The sequence below is a fragment of the Megalopta genalis genome, chromosome 10 (assembly GCF_051020955.1).
Source record: "Megalopta genalis isolate 19385.01 chromosome 10, iyMegGena1_principal, whole genome shotgun sequence".
Classification (NCBI taxonomy): Eukaryota; Metazoa; Arthropoda; class Insecta; order Hymenoptera; family Halictidae; genus Megalopta; species Megalopta genalis.
In genome coordinates this window covers 18,011,340-18,034,028 of record NC_135022.1, presented here as the reverse complement: position 1 = coordinate 18,034,028, position 22,689 = coordinate 18,011,340, and the positions used below count along the sequence as shown (strand labels likewise).

The window sequence follows — 22,689 nt, the reverse complement described above, 5'->3', positions numbered from 1 at the left end:
ATTTGATTCACTAATTCAAGTTTGATTCACACTTGCAATGTCGCAAAGAAATTACGCCAACTTTTTTCTTTGTAGACGATTTTTTAGGTAAGTAAATATTTAAATTTCTGTGCGTTTCTTAGTGATGCTAAAATATTAGTAATTCAGTGAAATATATTTTCTTTCGAACAATTCATGTAGAATTCCTAACCGTTTTTAATTGTTTTAGAGAAACGTGTGAGATAAAAGGTGGACAACTCAAAACGACGAAAGGAAGCTTGTATTAGAGTAAAATAATATAAACAAACAAAATCTATTTCATTCTCAAATACTTTCGATCTCGTAAAAACGAATGAAATAGCTTTGGCCAGCTTTTCGGACCAAATACTTAACAGTCGAAACTTTCAGGATTTAAAACGATTGAGAGAATATGCAGTTACGATTTCATTAACTAAACTACGTTAATATACTAAAATTTTTCAGCCTGGTGATCTGGCGACGTCTGAAATTCTCTTCGCTAAATTCTTCTTGACGACGTCTACTCCCAACGAATTCTACTTTTAGGTGCTTTATGGCTGAATAAATCATTTGAACGTGCCTTATGACTAGACTGCGAGTTTTATGCATTTGCGAGAAAAATGAGTAGCTGCAATCTAGAATAAAAGTAAGATTTAAAGAATTCAGGAAAATCGACGTATTCTCGATTTATTAACACATTATTGAGCGGAAGATTTTTGTAGTAATTGACGCGTATTGCCGACGATTTTTTCTAGAAGCGAACAAAAAAGAATCCACGTATGGTTAATTCACGTATGAAGAACTTTTTTATAACACGAGGAATTCATTGGAAACTTTGAACATACGATAGGCTATAAGAGTATGATGGGCTGTTATACGAGGCAACTCCGTGGAGTTGGACGCAACATTTATTACAAATAGCTATCAAAAGAAGTCATATGGCCTTTTCAGTCAATAATGTGTTCATACTAAATCCACCAAGCACTGAAAGCGTCTCTTAACTTATACAAATGACAAGGCTAAATGTATCTTGACGTTTTGCCAGTTTTGTTACAACGTAAGCTAGAATAAAGGGATTTATTAAATCGTTTCTCGAGAAAGAGTCTTGATAATTGCAACAATTTAAAAAAAAAAATGCGAGACCGGTCGCTTTGACCGCCATGGAAGATTTACTGTTAAGATCGTTAGAGGAAGAAGCAGATTTTCGTTTCGGTTCGAGTATCTCGCAACTGATGCAAACCTAGTTCTGTCTCATCGGACAAAGTATCCAAGTCCTACGAATGCTACAACACACCGTCAGCCCACTGGCCCAGTGTGCAGTTGCGAAGGCCTCGTACCGCGGCCATCAACCAAGAACGCCCTTTTCTGGTCGCGGGAATAAGGGGCTCGTAATTAGCCCCGTTGTAGATCCCGCCCAAGACATTCCTCTAGCATCCGTCAGAGCTGTCCTTATCGTTCCCTCGCGTCCCGGCAGGAATCCGGGATTTCTAGCGAGCAGGGACGACTTTAAGAGGCGCTTCTCGAAAAACTGTCTGAGGATAGAGATTCGCCGGGAGTATCAGTCAGAAGCGGCGATGGTTTCGGGAAAAACCGCGATGCCTGGCTACGATGGTTGGTAAAGGAGGCTCGGAAAGTGGGGTTCGGCGGGGGTTGGTGCAGGATCGAAGGGGTGCGTCGCGTTTGGGGCTTGAGAAGGATGGGATAAGACGGGCAAGAAGGGTGCTCTGGAACGGCGTCGAATAGGACGGGTAAAGTGATTGCGAAAAGGGGGTCAGAGGGAAAATGGGGTACGCTGGTTTAATAGAGTGAGCCATGATGGATGACTCGGGATCGATATTAGTTCTTCTTTGGCTCGGGAGTGTCTGCGCGACACGAGTATCCTCGGCATTTCGGAAGCCGCGATGGACCGTGCACGATATACGAGCCCGCATACCGGACATTTTCGCGAGTGGACGTACGCGAGCTTGCACAGGCGAGCTTACAGACGCCCACGCCTCCCACGACACTCGTGACTCCGTTATTACAAGTCTTATGGACGATGGATGTCGAGCAAGAATTCCTAATACCGAGTTCGTCGCGCCGCGCCGCCGGATGGCCACGATTTTCTTGGACAACGATAATTGTAGCGGGAATGGAATTCCGGCGTGCAAGAAACACCGAGTAATGAGTTATGTTAGCCCCGTTCGGGCTAACCATAGTCCTCGGCGATCATCCCCTTTTCCGACCGAGGCCGACGCTTTCGTGGAACTGCCCAGGCAAAAAGAAAGTTTATCGCTCCCTGCCGGATGGTAATAGGCGTTCTTGCCTCGCGTCTGCATCCAAGAAAAATCGCATCTCTGTAACTGCCTCGTGTATCCACCAGTTGTACCTGCTCTTTAACACTTTCACTGCCGCGCCAACCGCCGCGAATATTTCGTGCAATGCAAGTATTTTGTTCGATCAAAGTAAAATTGGAAAGTCGTTTTTACGCTTTACTGAAGGTTATTAAATCATGAAGATGTGATAGATTAGCGTAGAAATTAATTTTCATTAATTCTGAACAGATAATTCCGTCATCCAAATACGAGTGACATGGTGGTCAAAGTATTAAAGTGGTACATATTTTTTCTAGTACTTTTGCTTTAATCTTTGAGTCGACGTTAACAATTTTCTGCAATGTTTAATGACGTTTAACATCGAGAAGCATTTCTTACCGAGGTTTTCTGCTTTCCAAGATAGTGAAAATCTGTAAAAATTTCATTATTTATTTTATCGTGTCACATTTGCTATGGAGATTTTTATCGCGATTTATTAAATATGGGCATTAATCACGTCTATTATATCGAAATAAATCTTTACACTTCTATTATCAATATTTAGACATTGGTGTATAGGTTGCAGGTGACATACAATAATTAATATAGCTGTGTTAGAAATCATAGTGCAAGCAGTTAAACACATTTGGGACTAGTATAAAAAATGGTATAAACTTCTATTATATATCAAGCCCGATTGACTTTGTTTACAAAAGAGCATTGAAGTCAACATTTTTCTATTACATCCTTAATAAACAGTTTGTGTCATCTTATCTTGTTCAAACCTGTATAATATTCGTATCTGAAACGAAATAAAAAAAAGAAACAATGTAGAGCCATTTTGAATGAAAAAGTCTCAGTTACCCTCAGTTTTCGTTGCAGAACAGCCCGTAGAAAAAGTCTTCCTCCATCTTCTCGCGCCTAAATAGACACGATGTGGCGATAACGAGCGGACTGCTCTTGATTCCTAGAAAATTCCCGAGCATAAACAATTCCGTTCGCTTATTTACCGAGGTAACTAGCACCCCGATCCAGAATTAGATCAGTCTCGCAATTACGGAACTTTTAATAAACGCAAATATTAGTCCCCGAGCAGCGACGCGGTCGCCGGCCGTAAAAAAAAGCTAATTTTCTTTGGTGCCCGTAAGAAGCTCGTTCTCGCTCGGCGACTTCTTCTCCGAAAAGAGCGTATCCGGCCGTTTCCGGTGCGGATGCCTCGAATGTCGCGTCGGGACCTCCAAGTATCGAGGTTCGTCAGGAAGTTCCGGCGCTCTGGGACACTCGGAGGGCGCGGGGGCGGACAGCGATATAAAGTTACTCGAAATTACATCTGCATATTATTTCAATTTTGTAGATTGTTTAACTGCAGTAACGCCCGGATACCGGCGCGACGGTACGAGAGGGGGGGAACGCCCCCGGAAAGTTTTCTTAGGATAATCTCTCCTAGGTACCGTGGCGCAGGCAACTTGCCGCATCTCATTGACTGTGTCGGAAGGAATTTGTTGCTCCCCGTGCCCGACCGGCATCCACCCTGTCCAAAATTAATTTAGTGGCTGCCGGAGCCGGCGGGGAAGGGTAACGCCGGAGCTCAACGAGCCGCGAAGCGAATAAATAAGTCGCGCTCCGCGCCGGGGCCACGTCGATGGAACGCCATTACCCGATCCCCGTGGAAAAACCGTAGGGAGAATACTCGAATACTGTTCCCGGTCCCGACGTGGCTCTCTGCCGACCACCCTTCCCTTTATCTCCCTCGCTCCCTCTCCTTCTCTCCCTTTCTCTGCCCCGTCCTCGCCGACCACCCCCGCAATAAACAGCACCGAAAAACAAACCGAGCCGCGTCGCGCGTAAATCATCCCGCAAGTTTACATTGGATCGGGAGATACGCGCTCGCGGTTCCAGAGGAAAAAAAAAGCTGATCGGACGATTCGACGAGCCCGTTCCCGGTGATAGAACTTCCCCGACGGACCTACGCGTCGCCGGAAGTACATTATTCCTCGACGCGGCCATGGCTGTCGCGCGGAAAATGCAACACCAGAAGTTCTCGTGATTCCGATACGTCCCGTCGTTATGGCTCCACCGATTTTTTGTAGTCCCGCCCCCCTGTGCCATTCGACTTTGCACGATACAGCTTCGAGAGCGCCTATCAATTTTTCTGAATATGTTTTCTGGACTCGCTCCATCGAGAAGCATAATTCATTAAACGAAAAAGACGCGACCAGGTGGTCCCGGCCGCGTTTCGCTGAAGATACATACAAATACAACAAATTGTATTTTAGAATCATATTTATTTGTATTTTTCTTCTTCTAGGATTGATAGGAATAAGTAAACATTTCACTCGAGCATGAAGAGTTGAGCGATGAAAAGGTGGGTCAAAATAGATCCGAGGTACGGTGTTCGAGGGATAAACTGTTCAGCAAGCTTGAAACTATGGGGGAAGCCACATGGTGTGACCACAGTGCTCGAGAGTGAGTTTGTGTAGCATGGAATTCCTTTTATAGTGGTTGAACTCTGGATCTTCGCAGGGATATACATAGATTTTCGTGGATTTAGTTAACGAAATTAGTGTTGATCGAAAATTTCTTTCATGCATCGCGTTGAAACGAGACGGAGGACTTGATCAAATTTGTTCAAACAGTTTTATGTTGACGGTTTAGTCGTGAAAGTAGATTTAAAAATGTCGAACTTTAAGTCTACCTTTCATGTTCATATTGTATTAATTAGATTATGCTATTATATTAAACTAATTTTAATAAAGAGATATAATATATATAATAATAAATTATATAATATATATTATATAATAATAATAAATTATACGTAATATACATATATACATATTTATTACTATTATATAATATATAATATAATATATGGCGGGTTAATCCTACAATGGAATCTCCGGGTCTCTCATGACCCCGATAAAACATTCAACACGTCAATTTTCGCTATTGCAAAACAATTGCAACTATTAAGTTTCCTTAACTCGATTTAAAAAAAAAATCCCGGTGTGTCATTTCGTAATTTAAAAGACAAAATAATGCGGCAGGGTTAAACTGACAAATGCGGCTCTCTCGCCGATAACAAAGTTGCGGCACGGGTTGCACGAAGAATTTACTCAGTCTCCGAAGAAACTCTAAGAAAGTTGCTAGCAAAAGAATAACCATTCTCTCTTGGCGCGTCGGATTAAAAGGCGCGAGTTTATTATTGTTCGCAGAAGCTCATCGTTTCTTCCGTGTCCAAACTTGGACCAGCCGGCAACGAACGCGTTAATTAATATTTAAAGACTCCGGTCCGCGCCGGCTCGATACGAAACCGCCTGCTATAACAGGATCATCGGAACGAATGTTTTCCGGAACCGCTCCTAGCCGGAAAAGGCACAAGGCGATCCTCAATTTCAATTTGCAGAGGGCACACTTATCAGGGCGTGTCGGGCTGACGTTTGACGGAACAGAAGTACTTCCGCGATTAATTCCCGCGCCTCTCGGCATTTTGATCGGCGGGATACGACGGTGAAATAACTTCGAACACCTTTCTCCGATCGAATCGGCCGGCGAGCGGGGGTGGGACGAAGGCAGGCGCGGTAAGAAGCGAGGAAAAAAGGAGGAAAAGAGCGAAACCCGCCGGGAAAGAAGAGAAAGGGGGAGATCAGCGATGGTGGGCAGCGTGTCGTTTGTATCAATTTACTTGAACCGCCCTCACGCCCACCGGCTTGCTTCAGATTTAATCTAACGCCGCGTCGAGAAGGGTAATTCATTAAACAAAGACCGCACTCCCGGCTCGGCCAGGTGGTCGCCCCTCGATTCGCCGAAAATACGAAGACGCCCTGATGTTTCCACTGTGAGCTCCGACAGCGTGGCTCTATACTATACCACATTATACTGTATTATACTACGCTACACTATGCTATACTATCACGTCGACAGCAAATTGAATTTTAGAACCATTTTCATCCGAGTTTCTTTTAACTGTCTACATCAAATTATATTTAACTTTCACATAATCTTTTGGATCATAGTGAAAAATGAAACATTCTGTTCACATGCTCTGTTATGCTTTTGGAAGAATAACTCTCTTGAAGCTCGTTCGAAGATCGATTTATTAACTCTTTGCATTCCAATGATGACCCTGAGGCATCACTAAAAGCTGTTGAAATAATTTTTACACTGTCAAATATGATTATATTTTAAAGACTGTTAATAATTTAACCGTTGTTCGAATCGCAATACAATTTCATTTACATGAAATTCGGTCATGCGCATCGGGTTAAACAGGTGCAAAGGGTTAAACCTGGTTTTTGTATTTTCATTGACTGTAACGTTGCGTTGATCCAACGTGATCCGCGTGATCCAATTTGAAAGGGTGACAAATATCAGAAAGCACGGCTTTGAAGAAAATAACCTTCTCTATGTGCCGTTAAAAAAGCAGGAGATACAGTAATGTCTCTCTAATTGACGCTCGGATCGTCCACAAAAATGGACAATTTGGGAAGAGGAGATGCGATTATACGAGCCTTGTGGCACGTTTTTTATTGTCACCGATTGTCAACAATTATAAAAACGAGCCGCGAGACTCGAATAATCGCATCTCCTCGTCCCAAATTGACCATTTTTCTGCACAATCTGAGCGTCAATTAGAGAGACATTACTGTATTTCAACGAAAAATGATTCAGCCTACATAGTTAAGAATGGAACGACTACAAACGAACGGATTCGTATAGAAGAGAATTGACATTTAATTGTAGTATCGCACACGCGTGATTCGAATTGGACAGACCGTGACGCATTACGGCAACGGTGCACTTTTTCGCGGCCGGCAGGTTAATTGAATAATCGGGCACGCCGAGTTTGCGGTTGGTGATCCTTCGATCGGTCTTGGAGGAATCGGATTACCAGCGGCTTAAAATATCGTATCGAGCCCGGGCCGCGATACGAGCAACTCGAATGCGATCGCTCGAAAAAGGATATTACTTATGGATACGGCCGCTATTTATAGCGCTCGCGATAGAGCCCCAGCCACCCGCGTCCGTGGTTTTTATTGCGCGACCGCGTCGTTCTGATGATATCACTGCTTTCAGGATTATCCGTATAGGTTCCGGGTATTATCCGTCGGTTTCCATCCTGTCGGTTTTTTTTTTCAAGGGCTTCATTTTTTCAGACACATTGCCGGTATATTGGATGGACGGCCCGCGGGGGGCGAACGGCTCGAACGGCTGACTGGAGGCGGAAAAAAAAAATTCGATACACCGCCCCGGCCCGGCAAGAAAATATTTCATCCCCCTTTGAATGTCTTCGAAAGCCTTTGAGCCGCGATCCAAGAGAGAGGAAAATGTAAAAAACCAAGGAGGGGAGAGGGAGAAGTGGAAGAAGCCGAATCATAGTGAAGAACACGGAATCGCAGTCCGTGGGCGTTCGCGCAAAATTGCGAACGCATAAGAACGTGAGGTCGGAAAGTTTCGGAACGACCGCCCTAAATCGCGTCCCGCCCTGACTTTTATAATCGTGGATCGCCGATTTATCTGGCGAATTAGAAAACTTTAATTACCCGCCGAGTATTTCGAGGGGCTGGGGGAGGGATGGTTCGCCGGTATCTTCCGCGGTAGGGATGATGCCTGGGAGAACAAAATATTCGTTTTGAGTGGCTCGTTAAATTCCGGGGGCGCTTCCGCAACCGCGAAAACTCGGCCAATAGATCACGGGAAAACTTCCGGCACGTTCGTGCTAGCGATCCCCTGGACCCGGGGGGTCCAGTAGGGCCGGGGGAATTTATCTATACGGACTGCGCACTTCCTGCCACGGGAAATCTTTTAAATTTGAAGAAACACAGTTCTCGAACCGCATCGTGACGATTCGAGAGTCCTGCTCCGTCTCCTATAAAAGGTCATAGTAGGTCTCCCGTAAGAGTCATGGCTGATCGGGTGTGGCGCCATGTTTAATATCGTTGTGTTTGCGGGATAATGTCGTTTTCCTTAAAATACGAGGTCTGCAAATATCGATCGAGATCTGCAAATATGATAGCAAGGCTAGACTTCATAAATGTTTGTTTCGACGATTATGCAAAATATTTACTTTTCTATTTTGTGGATCATTCGTTAATGCTAAACCTACACAGATCTGAATGTAACATGGTGTACTGCTTTATAAAAATGACAAGATTGTATTTATTTTCGTCATTTCTGTTAGGATGTGTCCAAATTTATTCAATGATTTTTTTGTGAAAGAAACTTTGTAATTTCAGGAACTGCAAAACAAAATTAGTGAGGGTGAAAAAAATTATTTTTAGTGTGTGGGTTTCGAAGACGCCTGTCTAAATAAGTAGAATTATATTTGACAATTTCAAGATTAGAATTAGAATACAGGTATAAACTTGAAAATTTGTATGTATGTACATGTCTGTCGAGGGAAGACATTTCTATTATATTCAAGACATCTCCACCGCATTTTAGATAAACATATTTTGACATTTCAGATTAGACACCGAGTAGATCCTCGCCCAAAGCTTCTCCAAAAACACCCCCAAAATAAACACTGAAACGAGAACAATTGCAAAGAGGCTCCACACTAAAATTTTGGATCCACAAACCCAAAGTCACACTTAAGACGGTGTTCCGGACAAACAGACGCCAGACCCTTCGAATTTCGGAAGCCGAGATTGAAAACTGCGCTAAGCCCTTCCAGCTTCGCCGCGCCTCTAAACAGATATATGTATCTGTTTGCGGAACAGTTCGAAACAGGTAATAGAGTGAAACGCTAAAACGACGCCCATTATCGTTAAATAATTTAATGCCTCGGGAAACGTTCCAGCGCGGCCCGAATTCTCGCATAAATTTCGCGGCCGCATAATTTCCGGCGACTAGCTCGCAGCCCCATAAAAATGAGCAACGTCCCGGCACGGTCTCGAGAAGCGCACCCTCTCCGATATCCTCCCGCGATCCTTAGCGAGATCCCGCAAACTACAATGTTTCCGCGCAGACGATACCCAGCTGTTCTAAGCGGGGGCGGCTGCCGGCAGAGGAGTTTAATTTCGTATTTGCTTTAATTTTAATTTCAAACCGGCCGTTGGAAGCCCGCAGCGCCGAGCCGCGCCGGTCGGCGGCCGTCGAGGGCTCCAGGCAATTATGATAATATCTTGATCCGATAATGGGACACGGTCTTATTCTTACGAATTGTCGCGGGCCGGCTGGGCGAGGAGCCGCGCGGGGCAGCGAGCGGCGCCGATTTCACGCTCGAGAACTCCGGGAATGGAGCTAGCAAAGAGGAATTAAGATCTCGCGAAGGCTCTCGTTCCGACAATGCAAAGAACCTGGCCGAGAGCGAGACCGTGGATCGGAATGAGATGGATCGAGGCTAGAGCGAAGATGACGGAGAGGACCGCGGGGAAGCGAAACAGGGGAACCGTTTCGTGTTAAAGTGAGAGAAAGATGGAGAGAGGGTGGGCAGGGGAGGGAAAGGTGAACAGGAGGTGGATCGAGGAATAAGGAACAGCCTGGACGAAAAGTGCCGGAGGGGTAGCGGAATCGAGAAGACGCGGGACGAGGCACAGAAGCAGGGGGTCAGAAGGGACATTATACTTCTGCAGGCTCTCTGTCGTCGGCTCTTTGTTTATATTCCCAGGACAGCCGACGGGGACGGACCGTTTGACATGTCGCCGCTCGCAAAGATGTTAAAGGACAAAAGCGATAGAAACCTTTCGCGTACCCCCTCTCTGTCTTTTTCTCGCTTTAGACTTACTTCGACTCTCCCTTTCTTTCTCCCTCTCTCTCTCCCTCTCTCTCTCTCTCTCTCTCTCTCTCTCTTTTTCTCCCTCTGTGTCGCGTTTTTAGGACCGTTCTCGCGACCATTGAAACGCCTCGAACGAACGCGGTTGCACAAGCTGCCGGTCGTACGCACGTAAGTGCCATATCATTATGCGGCCGGATAATGAACCCTCGCGAAGTGTTGGTGGGATAAGTAGCTTCCTATATTTCATGAAACGACCTACGGGGGGGACTGCGTGTTCGGTCTTTTTCTCCTGTTCTTTCTTTTTCCCCGTTCTTTTTCGCCGACCCCGCCACGACGAGGGGAGGCTCCGTTTCAAGAAAGAAACACGGAAACGGACTTCGAGGACCATTACAGCGTAATGAATTATAAATCATAAATAGTATTGAATCGTTTTTCACGCGCTAATGCCGCGTTCGGCCATCTGCCACCCCGTGGCACAGTCGCTTTCCACCTATTTGACTTCGCGATTCGCTTTCAGCTGACTTTTTGACCCCCCTCGGCGAGGCTTTTCTTGTCCGCGACACGTTTGTTCTCTGTGGTAATTTGTATTCATCAGTGTAAATATTGCTTCGGAGTCTATTATCATTGCTAAAACTCGCGACGATCTGCTTGCAGGATTTTTGTACAAGCTGTGTGTGTAAAATTAACGCGTTAAAACGCAATCGGAACTGTTAACCCGTTGCACACGAAGCCTGTTTCATTCTACGTTCGAAATAGTTTTATATATATATATATAACTACAATGTTTCCATTTTGAATGACTGGAATGAAATTCACGTACAGTGGTCCACGAAAGTGTGCGTACACATTTTAAAACGCTATACTATTTTAAAACTGAACTAAATGACTTGAATTCTTTTTTAGACGATAGAGGGACTAGTCTACTAGACGATGATTGAAATGCTTCTTTTTTTAAATTTTGCTCTTACTTGGAATGACAAGAAAATAAAAATTTCTCGTTTCTTAACCTTTTTATTTGAGCCCATATCGAAAATTGTATCGAAATCGGTTCACGTTGTTACGGGTTACAATAAATTAAAGATCGCAAAAATCGCGGTTTTATCACGATTTCGACCAGAAACAAACAAATCTATAGTCTTTAAAATTCTTCTCTTTTCATTCCAAATAATAGCAAAATTAAAAAGAGCTTTTTAGCCATCCTCTAGTAGACTAGTCCCCCTATCATTTAAAAAAGTATTCAAATCATTTGATTCAGTTTTGAAAAAGTTATTGCATTTTAAAAGGTGTACGAACACTTTTGTGGGCAATGCGATACGAAATATTATTGTATAAAGATTAAAAACAATTTCAAACGCAACGGGTTAATAACTCTCGCATGAATGACTATAGTTATTTTTAGCACACACACACACAGTGCATGCTGACAGTCGAATAACTGAACTACCGACAGCAAAGAAAAATAATCGTAGTCGATAATAATTGGCATTTTCCAGTAATAACATTTATCTCACCGTCAATGGATATTTAGGTTTGGGATGAGGTGATAAATAATCGTTTCACCAGATATCGTTCCGGCGGGCATCGACAGGTGACAGTAAACTTTCCGACCAGACCGCGTCGGTGACCGGTGACCTACGGTGCCAAATGTACCGAATAGCGATTGATTGCGCAGCACGAATCAAAGGACAAGCGAAATTAGTTGCAGCTAAAATTAATTACCATATGAAATCAGTTACACCGGCCGACGTAACTACACGGCAATGTTCGTAAACTTTTCAGTTTATTTACTTGTCCAGTTTATCACTGCAACTAATGATGTAACACGCCGCGGCGACATTGAGCAAGATAAATGCGCGAACTATGACGACGCAACTCGATTTAAATAACTTCATACGGTGTTTTACCGTTACGTGCTTCATGAAATTAAGTCGTCTCATTGGGAAAAGCATACAAATGTTCTTTGGTGGTCAACTTATTCATCAGATTTGAGAAACGGACTCACGCTGCATTGCTTGCAAAAGTTTCCAAAGCCGTGATTTCGTATTCAACATTTTTAACTTCTTTTAGCTGTGTAGCTTAATTCTTAAACTGTGTACCTATGAATTTACGATACAAAAAAGAAATTGTCTACGTTAATTGTGTAAAACAAGAGTTACACGAAAATGTTACCTTTCTGTTAACAGTGTCAATAAATTGAAATTTTATCATAATTATCATTTTTATCATGAATGCATAACACCCGCGTCATAATAATACGAGTACGCCAAGATTATGCCAAGGTTATTCTAAATGAAATACAAAAATCGAAGAATACTTTCCAATTGAGGAATAATTGCAAAACGCGTTGGAAGGAAAGGAAACGCGAGTAAAGGAAAATCTGCAGGATTTGACCAGAGCCAGCCACGTAATCGCCGCAAGCCCGGCGAGGGTTAAACAACGAAGCATTGTCGAGTGTTCGGAGGGTCGATTTTCGCCTGCCGCGCGGAGAATTCGAGCGGAGGCGGAGACTGCGAGCGTTGTATCGCGATAAGAGCCACGGCCGTAGCACGTGGCATTCTGTATTATTAAAATGACCGATGTCACGCGGGACCTGGCCGCGCGGATCGCACATGCCCGGCAATTTCCCCTTAATCTTCGTATAGCTCCGATCCGAGTAATCTGCTCCGCGGATCACGCGGCTCCTGTAATTAGAAATAACTCCCGCCCGTCCCGCGGTAGTTAGCACGGCGCGCACCGATGCCGCACCGTAACGGCCGGGGAATATCTGCCGTCGAATAACTTCGAACAACGTGTCCCCCCCTTCCCTTGACACTTCATTAACCCGAAATAATTAATTCCTATCTGGTAACGAGGTACCGGTCGTTAAAGTCCGCGACACTCGTAATACGCCCGGTTAATGATATCCATATCGTGTCAGCCAGGTAGCAGGGCTCGCGTGCACGTATCATAAGCTGACGTGAGATGTACAGCTTACCTTTAAATATTTCACTCCTCGAACTTCCGTTCCCGCCTTCGAACCCTTCTCCCTGTACCGCTCTTTGTCTCCCTTTCCCTCTCGTTCTCCCTCCCCCGCCCCTTCTCGCTCGTTCACTCTCGTTCACTCTCGTTCACTCTCCCTCTCTCCGGCACGCAGCCACGCAGACAGGCAGGCACGCACTCGCGTTAAAAATTGACTCGCGTCATTTGAACTCGCCGCTCCCCTTTCTTCGGCTCCCTCCTCGTTTTTTTTTCCTCGTGTCGATAAATTCGCGAAACTACCTGACGTTACGCTGTCATGCCGTCGTTCACGGATTAATCAATATACCGGAACGATCATCGAACTCGTCGCTCCTCCGACCGTAATCCCCGCCGATGAACTTTTAATTTATGCATGGGCTTTTTCGGGTTACACCGTTCGTTATCTTCCATGTTCACCAACCATTCTCTCTCTCTCTCTCTCTTTTCTCTCTCTTCCTCTTCCTCTTCGGCGGTTTCGAAACGGGGAAAAAACGGGGGTAGCTTGTACCAATTTCGGAGGTTACATCGATTACTCGGGAGTCAACGCGAGCCAGACCGTTCTCGCGGGGTTATTTTATCTGGCTCGGTCCGGGGCCCGCTAAAGTTTCTGTGCTCTATCTTCAATCTGTTGTTGAACTTTGCCCGAACTACGGAAGGTTAATTTTACAGCGCAACCCCCGCGTAACGAGTTCCGAGCGCAATCGCACATTCAATTGAACGAGCCCCCGTACATTTCATCTATCCACTCTTCCCTCCCTCCACCTTCTACTCCTGTTTCTCGCCGGTTTTTTCCTCCTTTTCAGCATCCTGTTTCCTTTTTGAAGGTTCGCGCGCTATCTCGTGCTCGTGACAACCGCCTCGCCCCGCCAGATGAGAGTTAATGGAACTCCTTTCACGGTGTTCTCGTTGGCCGGTTCCAATTTACGTTTTTCAGATTAGTAAAACCGAGCGGCGCGCGAAAAACACTAGCGGCACCCCTCCTCTCTCTCTCTCTTACACTAGCTCCCTCCCCCCTCTCACACTCTCTCTCTCTCACTCTCTCTCCCTCCCCCTCTCACGCTCTCTCTTTCTCGCTTTATCCCGCTTCTGCTGGTGTAACGTGAATGCGCGTGGCGCACGCGGTCTTATTATCGACCCGGAATGAGACTGTCTCTTTCGAAAATCAGTTCCGAGACCGGAGACCCGACGCAAATTGCAACTTTCAACGGCGAGCTAGGCGAAACACGCTTAACCGTTGACGAGCGGAGCGCCGCGGTTAGACCCGGTATTAACTACCGGCCGCCCTACGAAAAACCTAAAAGGAACGCTTGCAAATTAGACGGGGCGGAGGGGCGGCCGCGGGAGACCAGAAACCCCTTGACTCTCCATGCCGCGGCTAAATACCAGTAATTAAAACGTCGAGGTTTCGCGCAGCCGTCCCATTTATTTGATATTTGTTTGCCGCCCGGACCCGAGCGCTGCGCTCGTCTACCCATGCTCCATTTCCCCCTCCAGCCCCCTTTCCAACCACCCCTTTCTTTTTCGACATTCTTTTTTCTTTCTCCCTCTCGCTCTTCCTCTTCCCCGCCTTCGTTCGACTCCTCGCGCTTGCTGTTTTGCTTCTTCGCCTTCTTCGCTTCGACCATTTTTCTTCGAGTTTGTCCTTTTGTACGTGGTTTTACAGGAATTATGTAAATTTTGGACGACGTGCAAATTGCAATGGTTGTCGTGGCGCGGCATGGTTATCATTGACAACGCGAGACAATAAGGCATTTCTTCCATCGATTTTTTAGTACTTTGGTACTCCTTTAATTAAGACGATTTCAAACACGCCTACAAACTAATTAAAACATTCGATAATCACCACTCAGTTTCATGCATGGCCAATGACGTCAGAACGGTACTGACGACTAATATAACGCGATCGAAATCGACAGAACATGATAAACAGAGATAAACGCGAGACGGCCGAGCCAATCAGCGAAACTGGGCTTCGTGCACTCGTTGGCTGGGCCGCCACGCGCTAGCCGAGCTCGCCGCTTATTGGTCACTATTTTTCGTTGATAACTCGTAAACAATGCCGCGGATTGCATTTTCGCTGAGGAAAAAGTTGCTCCAAATTATCTCGAGAATCCCCCATTTCCGGATTGCGAAACATTTTTGGAACACTCTCTAGTGCAATATTGTATAGATGGTATACAAGGGTCAAACAGTTTATTAACATCGCCGATTGTCTCTCTGTATGAAAAAGACGAGTTTCAAATGACCAGTTAAGAAACTATATTTTATTTTCGAATGTATTTGATCTGAAATGTATTTCGTGTTCAAAATACGAATAGGTGCGTTTGAGAGACACGCCGCGGAATATTATTAATTAGTTTAGCTGTGCAATAAAAGGGTCGTATAAAATTGCCTCGCAATGGTAATTTTGTGTGCGTGCACGTTGGTAGCGAGGGCAAGAGCGCAGGTGAACGCTCGCCGAACAGGAGAGCGGTGTGTTCGTTCGTACGCGTCGGTGCAAGAGCGTGCGACAATGGGTCCGCGTGCAACCGCACACGTGCAGTGGCAATGCAACGTGTCCCCGAACGTGCATCGGTGTGGCCTGCTTTCCCGCGGAGGGTGGATCTTTGTTGGTCGGGAGGAACACGTTTCGGGGTTGCTTTTAACCCTTAACAGCGGTGAAAGAGGGGCCGCGTAAACATGCGCGGCAGTTTAATATTGTTTTCGGGCCACCTTTGCGCCGAAATCGCGGGAAAAATGTTCTCCGTTAAAACCTTCGGTGGCAGCCGACCGCTCGATTCCGCGATACATTGAAATCGCGCAAGATCTCGCTGAATTTGTTTCCCAAATTAGAAACCTGCCGAGGGTTTTACGTAATAGCTGTCCTACTTTTCCTTCGCTCGGCTGCTGTCGAGCACTGAAAATGACTGCATGTAATTTCTAGGTAAAAATTACAAGGGTCTATTGTTCGAGCGAGACTTTTCTCTCTCTCGCGGAGGTTTTCCCCGGTCCCATGGAAGCTGAGGACCGGCGGTGTAATTCATGGTAAAACCTGAAAGCGAACGTTTGTTCGTGCGCGAGCGATAAAAAAGGCCGTGTAGAATTGAAATTCGTTTTATCAAGCGGGGAGAACCTCGCGCGAGAGAGAAAGGATTTCTTTCGATTTCGTTTGCTTTCCGGCGAATCAACGTCCCCTTTCTGCAGATAAATAGAATTAATGCCAACTTTCTGCGCGGACGGTCGAAAATCTTGATTCTCGAATAGAAACAGCGGAATTTTCGGTACCTCAAATATTTCCCAATTCTCGCGAGTTTCTCGGATGACAATTCATCCGGCGAACTATCTCGCGCATAGATGAGGACAGCAGAAGGATATTCGAGGCAGCGTTCGAGAACAACAGCCCCCGATATTTCCCCGCTGCGAAACGAATCAACAATGACTGTTCCCCCGTAACATCCCGCTATCTCGTACAGAGCGGATGCGTTGCACGAAATATTGGCCCCGCGAACGCTATTACCGGGACGACAAACGGCACGGACGAATCCATCACGATGCTTTTTCGCCCGCGAGACGGCGACTCCTTCGGATCTCCGATACAAACCGAAGCGTTCTGAAAATCTGACTTGCGTCGTTCCGGCCCGGCTCCGCAGATTTATATGAACGTTCACGTTCCGGTGTAGTGTCTGCTGCTGCGCGCATCCACCTTGCACACAGCTACGTGTTCGAGGGTTGGATTCGGCGAGCTCGCGCGAGTTAGCGTGACAGGGCGCGCGGGTTTCGAGTTATAGCGGCGCTAGCGCACAGGAAGAAGGATGGATCGAACTGCATGTCGAGGAGAAAGAGAGACAGAAAGGGAAAGATAAAGGGAAAGAGAGCGGGAAAGAGAAAGGGGAAGAGAAACGAGAGGTAGGAGAGAAAACCGCGACTACCACGCGCTTCGTTCCGCAGCTGTTGCCAAGCCTGTGTGTTACGACTGCACGGTTTGTTCATTCGCCGCGCATTCGACTCGAGTGCAGTTGGAACGAGAGAGAGAGAGAGAGAGAGAGAGAGAGAGAGAGAGAAACGGAGAGGGACAAAGGTAGAAACGCGGTAGGACGACAGAGCGAACGAACGATGGAAAGCGAAAGACAGAGAGATCGGGAGAGAGGGAGAGAGGCGGTTCTAATGAAAGGAGTTTATTAGGACGCGCGGCGTCGGACGAGAAACGAGACCGAGGAGAAGGGCGCGAGGGTGGATTTGCATCCCTTATGCGTAATTTCGCTTCGATATTAGATTAGTTGGTCCCGCGTTATCCGCGCCTCGGAATTACGACGTAGCTGCGCTGATTAGGCGTCGGGGGACCGAACGCGTCGCCGGCTCCCTCTGTTTCCACGCTCTCCCTTTTTCTATCCGCCGCTGCACCTCCGCCCCGCGCTCCTCGCCAGCCCCCCTTTTCGCCGTCTTTTTACCTTACGGGCGAAATAAAAGCTGCCGATGGCCCCATTGTCTCGAAATTAGCCGGCTGAATGTCGCGCACCGGTCGAGTCCCTTCTCCCTTTCCCTCTTCCTCTTGCTCTCTCGCCGCTGCCGTTGCTGTCGGCCGGGTAAAATCGATCGTCGCGACAGTATTTCCATTGTCGCAGTTTCGCCAAGCTTTGCTGCCGGTGTTTCGACGCGGAATTGGCGAAAGGGAGCCACGCGTTCCCGATACGAAAAGATCCGCGAGAGGAAACGGCCGTCTCCGTCGCTCGCTGCCTCCAAATTCCGATAACGTGGTCAGAACACCTAGAAATGAATTTTATCGTTGGTTATTTTATACGCCTTATTGATGTTCGCGTGGTAGGACGTTGGAGAAAATGGTTACATTTTTGTATTCGGACGACAATTGCGGCGGAAGCTTCGGTTAAACAATTGTCATGAAAATCAGCACAAGCGTGACTTATTCGGAATAACTCCTGTAACTTCCCTCAGAAAATATTTCACTCAATTCTGTGACAGCGATGATGTTTGGGAAAGTAGAATATATTTTAGTAGCAGCGTTTAAAAAATTGTTAACCATCGCACATGTAAGTTAGTAACAAGATAAGGTGCGCGCTACGCATAAATTGTAAAGATGTAGAGAAAAAGTTGTATATACCTCAACATCTCATCAAAATTCTTGTTAGTACTTTTAATTTATATTTTTATCTTGCAGTATCGCTATTTTGTGTAATGTAAGGTATTCATGTTAGTAGTTTTCAACATGTTTCTTTCGAATGTGACGAATGATGCTTAAAAGTGTTTCAGAGAAAAGTTGTACGAGTTTTGGAAAGTTTTGTAAGGCAGACACATAAACAACATATTGAAATTTATAGATCATTCGTTCTTCTAATTTAGTTCAAATTATTTAAAATAATTGAAGATGAAATAGAAAGGAAAATATTTTAAAATAATTAGTAAGATTAGTAATGAATCCGTCACTTTGTTTCTTGAAATTTTGAGTCCACACGCGTAATCAACGGCCATGAAAACATTCAATCACGCATTTTCAATTAAATCCGGGTCGTCTTTAGATTATGATCACGTTTCCGTGATTTGAGACCACTGTGCGTCTCGACCACCTCCGTATCGAACCTGTGGTCGAACGTCTACGGTAATTCGAGACTTTTTCCCGTGCGACGCTATTGTGAGAGACTTCCTCTTTGGAAGCTCGTTCGACTGTGCTCTCTCCGTTAGATCGAGGCCTCCTACGTATACATATAAAGTGAAATTCTTTCTCGCGGCCGCAGCCTACCGGGTCCGGGCCGAGGGAACGCGGGAGGAGAGAGTGGTCTCTTCAGATTTCGTTGAACTTTCGTCGGTCTCGTTCGCGACGGTCGTTTGGATTTGAAACGCGACTCGAGCCGGTCGGGCGACGACGAGGGCGCACCGTCCTCGACGCCGTCGTCTTCGCCGTCGTCGACGCTGGGAATTTTAGGACACGGCCGTTTCCGCGACGAAAATGTTCCATTGATGCCGCGTTTATAGGACCGTTTATACGTGACACGTATATCTCCGCGGGTATTCTTGTAAGTCGTAGAAACTTTAACAATATCGTCCGAGGGGGCGGCGAGATTTTAGAGCCGACGGTTATGATGCCGGCCGCGTCGTCGTTCGCCCCGTAATGGTACCGTTAGCGTGACCTATGGCCAACGCCGACATCGGGACCATGGCCGTTGCAAATTTTATTTAACAACTCCATTTGCGTTGTCCGGTCGCGATCGGGCGACGTTACTCGCGCCTTCCTTCAAAATTACTGCCAAATTCTACATCCTGTGCCTCGGGAACGCCTCCCTCCCTCCCTTCATCTGCTTTCATATTAGGTCACCCCTTAAATCGTGACGTTTCGCGACTCCAGTTTTCGTTTCCTGGTTCCACTTTTTTTTTTTTTTTTTTTTTAATAAAATATCGACAGTTTCGAAGCACTTTCGATTCTTTCATATCAAACAGCAGCATTGGTAAACTCAATCTTGGTTTATTGGACAGTTGAAATACTCAATTTGGAATTTTGAAAAAAGTGCCTTTGCCGACTCGCAGCTGAAACACGCTACACATTTCACAAATATTTTTAACTCTCGTCTTCCGTCGTGCCGCGTTTTACAAAACTATTAATCCGAAACGATTACGTGCGAACTGTTCCACGCGATCGTTTCTACGAAAATGAAAAAAACGAAAAAACTTGCACGAAATCGCAGAAGCGACTCGAATCGATAGAAATTTGACGCGAAAATCATTTTCATCGTCGTTAAGGTTCAACGACGAGGCGAATTTCGCTAGAATTTTTCACCTTCCGTTGCGGCGAAATAAAGTTGCGTCTAGAATAGATTCTGTGCCCCGGTTTTTATCAACTCCAATCATGAACCGATCGATGCGTCGTTACAACCGGCCGTGAGTTTCACAGTGCTCGAAATTAGGACCGGGAAGAAAGTTCGAAAAACCCGCAATACCGCTTCGCGTTTCGTCGATTCTGTCCGCCGAGGCAGCTACAATGGACCATGCAGGTATGTGGTTGTGTAGACAGTGGCAACGAAGTCCGATACTCTTGTACGTGCCCGGGGATCCTAAACAATCTTTCGTCGCGGGCGTCCCTTGTTCCGAAAGCCCCGCTTAAATGCATTCGCCACGATCCCCGGGTCCGGTTGCAATAAGCAAATACGAGCGAGATCTGTGCCCGTCGATCGGTTCGATCGCGGCCACTGTGGGCGGACAGAGAAAGAAAAAAAAATGTGTCCGCGGCCGGCGCCGAACGCGATTCGATATTTACCGGGCGCCGCGCCGGGCGGTTTGCTCGCCGCCAGAAAAATCCCAGGCGCGAGATCAATCCGCCGAAGTAAATAATAATGAAAGCTTATCGATCGGCCGGCCGTGCCGTGCCGGCGTGGCCGCTGGAACCGAACCTGGCCAGCCCGGACCGGATACGGGGAATTACGAATCGTATCGGTACACGGCTTGAATATTCAAAGTGATTTAACATTTCCTGACCGACAGCAGCGCGAACGTTGTTCCCGTACCGCGGGCTACGGCGAAAAATCGGATGGCCGATCGATGATCTTCGCGGCCCAACGTTCGCGAGTGCACGCAGCTGACGATAACGTTATCAGTGGCGTGTCTGATAAGTCGACGCGGAATCATCCGGTCTTCCCCGACCTCGAATTGCATCGTCACTGGTTTCTTCAAATCTACAAGCTGATGCATTCGACGCTAGAGAACTCGGTGGTTTCAGGAATTTTTTCTGGGAAAACTGTGTTGGCTTCATTTTTTAAACTATTACCTCGGTTAAAAGCACGCGGATTGGACAATTTGTGGTTATTTTTCTGCAGCAGAATCTTAACACCATGCCGTCCAGTGGCACCACGCTGGTGCCATGCAAAAACTATCTGTTTTGTATGCCGGTAGTACCACTTTGGTGCCATTTTAAAAAACTGAAATAACATTTGAACTATATTTCTTGGGTGTTAAAAGGCGGCAAACTAACTATAGCATTGTGCTTATTTAACTAAGAATTAAGTACGAAAATTCTTGTATGACGTATCTTAATTTTAGGAATTTATATTACCGCCACCTTCGAAATTTTTTTTTTAATCTAAAATTTCCGAGCTATTATGCCGGCGTCAAACAAAAGAATCATATCTGAAATCTGCGGACGGCATAGTGTTAAGAAATGACCGAGTGACAACAGTCTATCTCTTGCGAGTCGTTTTTCCGGAGGCTCGGCACGATGAGCAGGATTTCTTAAAGCCGAATCGTGTGACACAAAAAATTGACGAAGTTTCGGAAGAATTTGACTTCCAACAACGTGACAGTCATTTCTTAAATCCCATTCGTCGTGTATTCTGATTAAACTCCGAATTTCATGTATTGTCGCTGTATGACCGTCTAAAACGCAATGTTTAACGCAAAACTCAAGTTTGGTGAATTATAAGAGAAAATCGTTTGATTCATTTAAACTCTGAAAGAACCACTCTTCGATTCTTGTGTAAAAATTAACACAAAGACACGCAAATCTGAACGATTGAAGACAATGAGCAGTGCACGATGGGAAGAAAGAGCTCTACCAATTTGAAATCGTAAGATTTGTCTCCATCTGACAGATGGAGACGCGGGAGGCAAGCGGCTCCAAGACTTGTGACGCTATTAAAAAAAGTTCATATGGAAAGGGGAGAATAAGATATACAGAAAGGTCCCGAACACGTGGGTTCAACACGTCCGCCAGAGTGGCGCAAGTTGTCACCGATTCCCAGAAGTTTCCTTTTCGCTCGGTTTATGTGTAGGGGCGTAAATACTTGGGCTGTGCAGTAGAAACAAACAGATTCACGTAGCGAGCATACGTCTGAGAAAAGCTGGAAGTTCCAATTCCAACTGCGAGATACCATTTGAATTCCGGGAAGTATGAAGCTACCTGATGATTCACGCGTTACCATTAACAATTACACTCCAGGTATCGCGACTTTAAAAGCGTGTTTCACGTCACGATTCGCTGGCCTTGCTGCAATCTTGCCTTATCGATAGCTGAATGACGAGCCTCGTCGAGCTCACGAGGTTCTTTAAACGAATTTTTCTATGAGTCAGATACGCGTATCGTCTTCCGGTTAGTTTAGCAACAGCGTTGAACCCCGGATTTAGTTCGAACCGCAATCCCCTTCTGAGAAATCTGCAATTAGACCGTGTTATTGTTACCAGGAGCTACTGTTATCCTTTCTAATGACGAATTAATTGAAACTACGGCCGCATGTGTGCTAGAACTTTGAAATCACTTCGCCGTACCGATGGAAACGGAGATATGCTTGCTGAGTCAACAAACTTAAGGAACTGCAAATAATTTGCCGAAGAGTATCGATCGTCGTTTCTGACAGTATCAGATTCGTGCCAGAGATAAGAGAAATTACGATTGCGAACATGTGGATCTAAAGCTACGGTGCTGTTACTTAAAGTATTAAATTATTCCACGATCTTAATAGATTGCTGATTTTATCCACCTACGAACACAGATAAAGCAGTTGTAGAATTTCGAAATCCTGTTAAAATATCGCAACGTTCGCGTAGGACAATTCTTCCTCTGCACAAAAGATCCGTTCATTAACCGTTTCAGTCCCAGGGGTTATTCAGCAAACACGGTCGAAAAGTGGCGAACAGCGTAATAGCGCTTGTCTTAATTGGTTGCGAAGAGAACCAAGCGGCGCGATAGCGCTCGTCAAGATTGACAAA

The 22,689-nt window shown here is 45.7% G+C and overlaps 1 long non-coding RNA gene across 1 annotated transcript in view; it reads right to left on the bottom strand.

The window, feature by feature from the left end:
- Positions 1-2,638: 2,638 nt before the first annotated feature.
- LOC117220093 (uncharacterized) overlaps positions 2,639-22,689 on the bottom strand; it is a 175,128-nt gene continuing 155,077 nt past the window's right edge. The window contains exons 3-5 of the long non-coding RNA XR_004490176.2: positions 17,436-17,751; positions 3,156-3,258; positions 2,639-2,722 (exon numbers count right to left, since the gene is read on the bottom strand). This is a non-coding gene — a long non-coding RNA (uncharacterized LOC117220093). The remainder of the gene's footprint in view (positions 2,723-3,155; positions 3,259-17,435; positions 17,752-22,689) is intronic.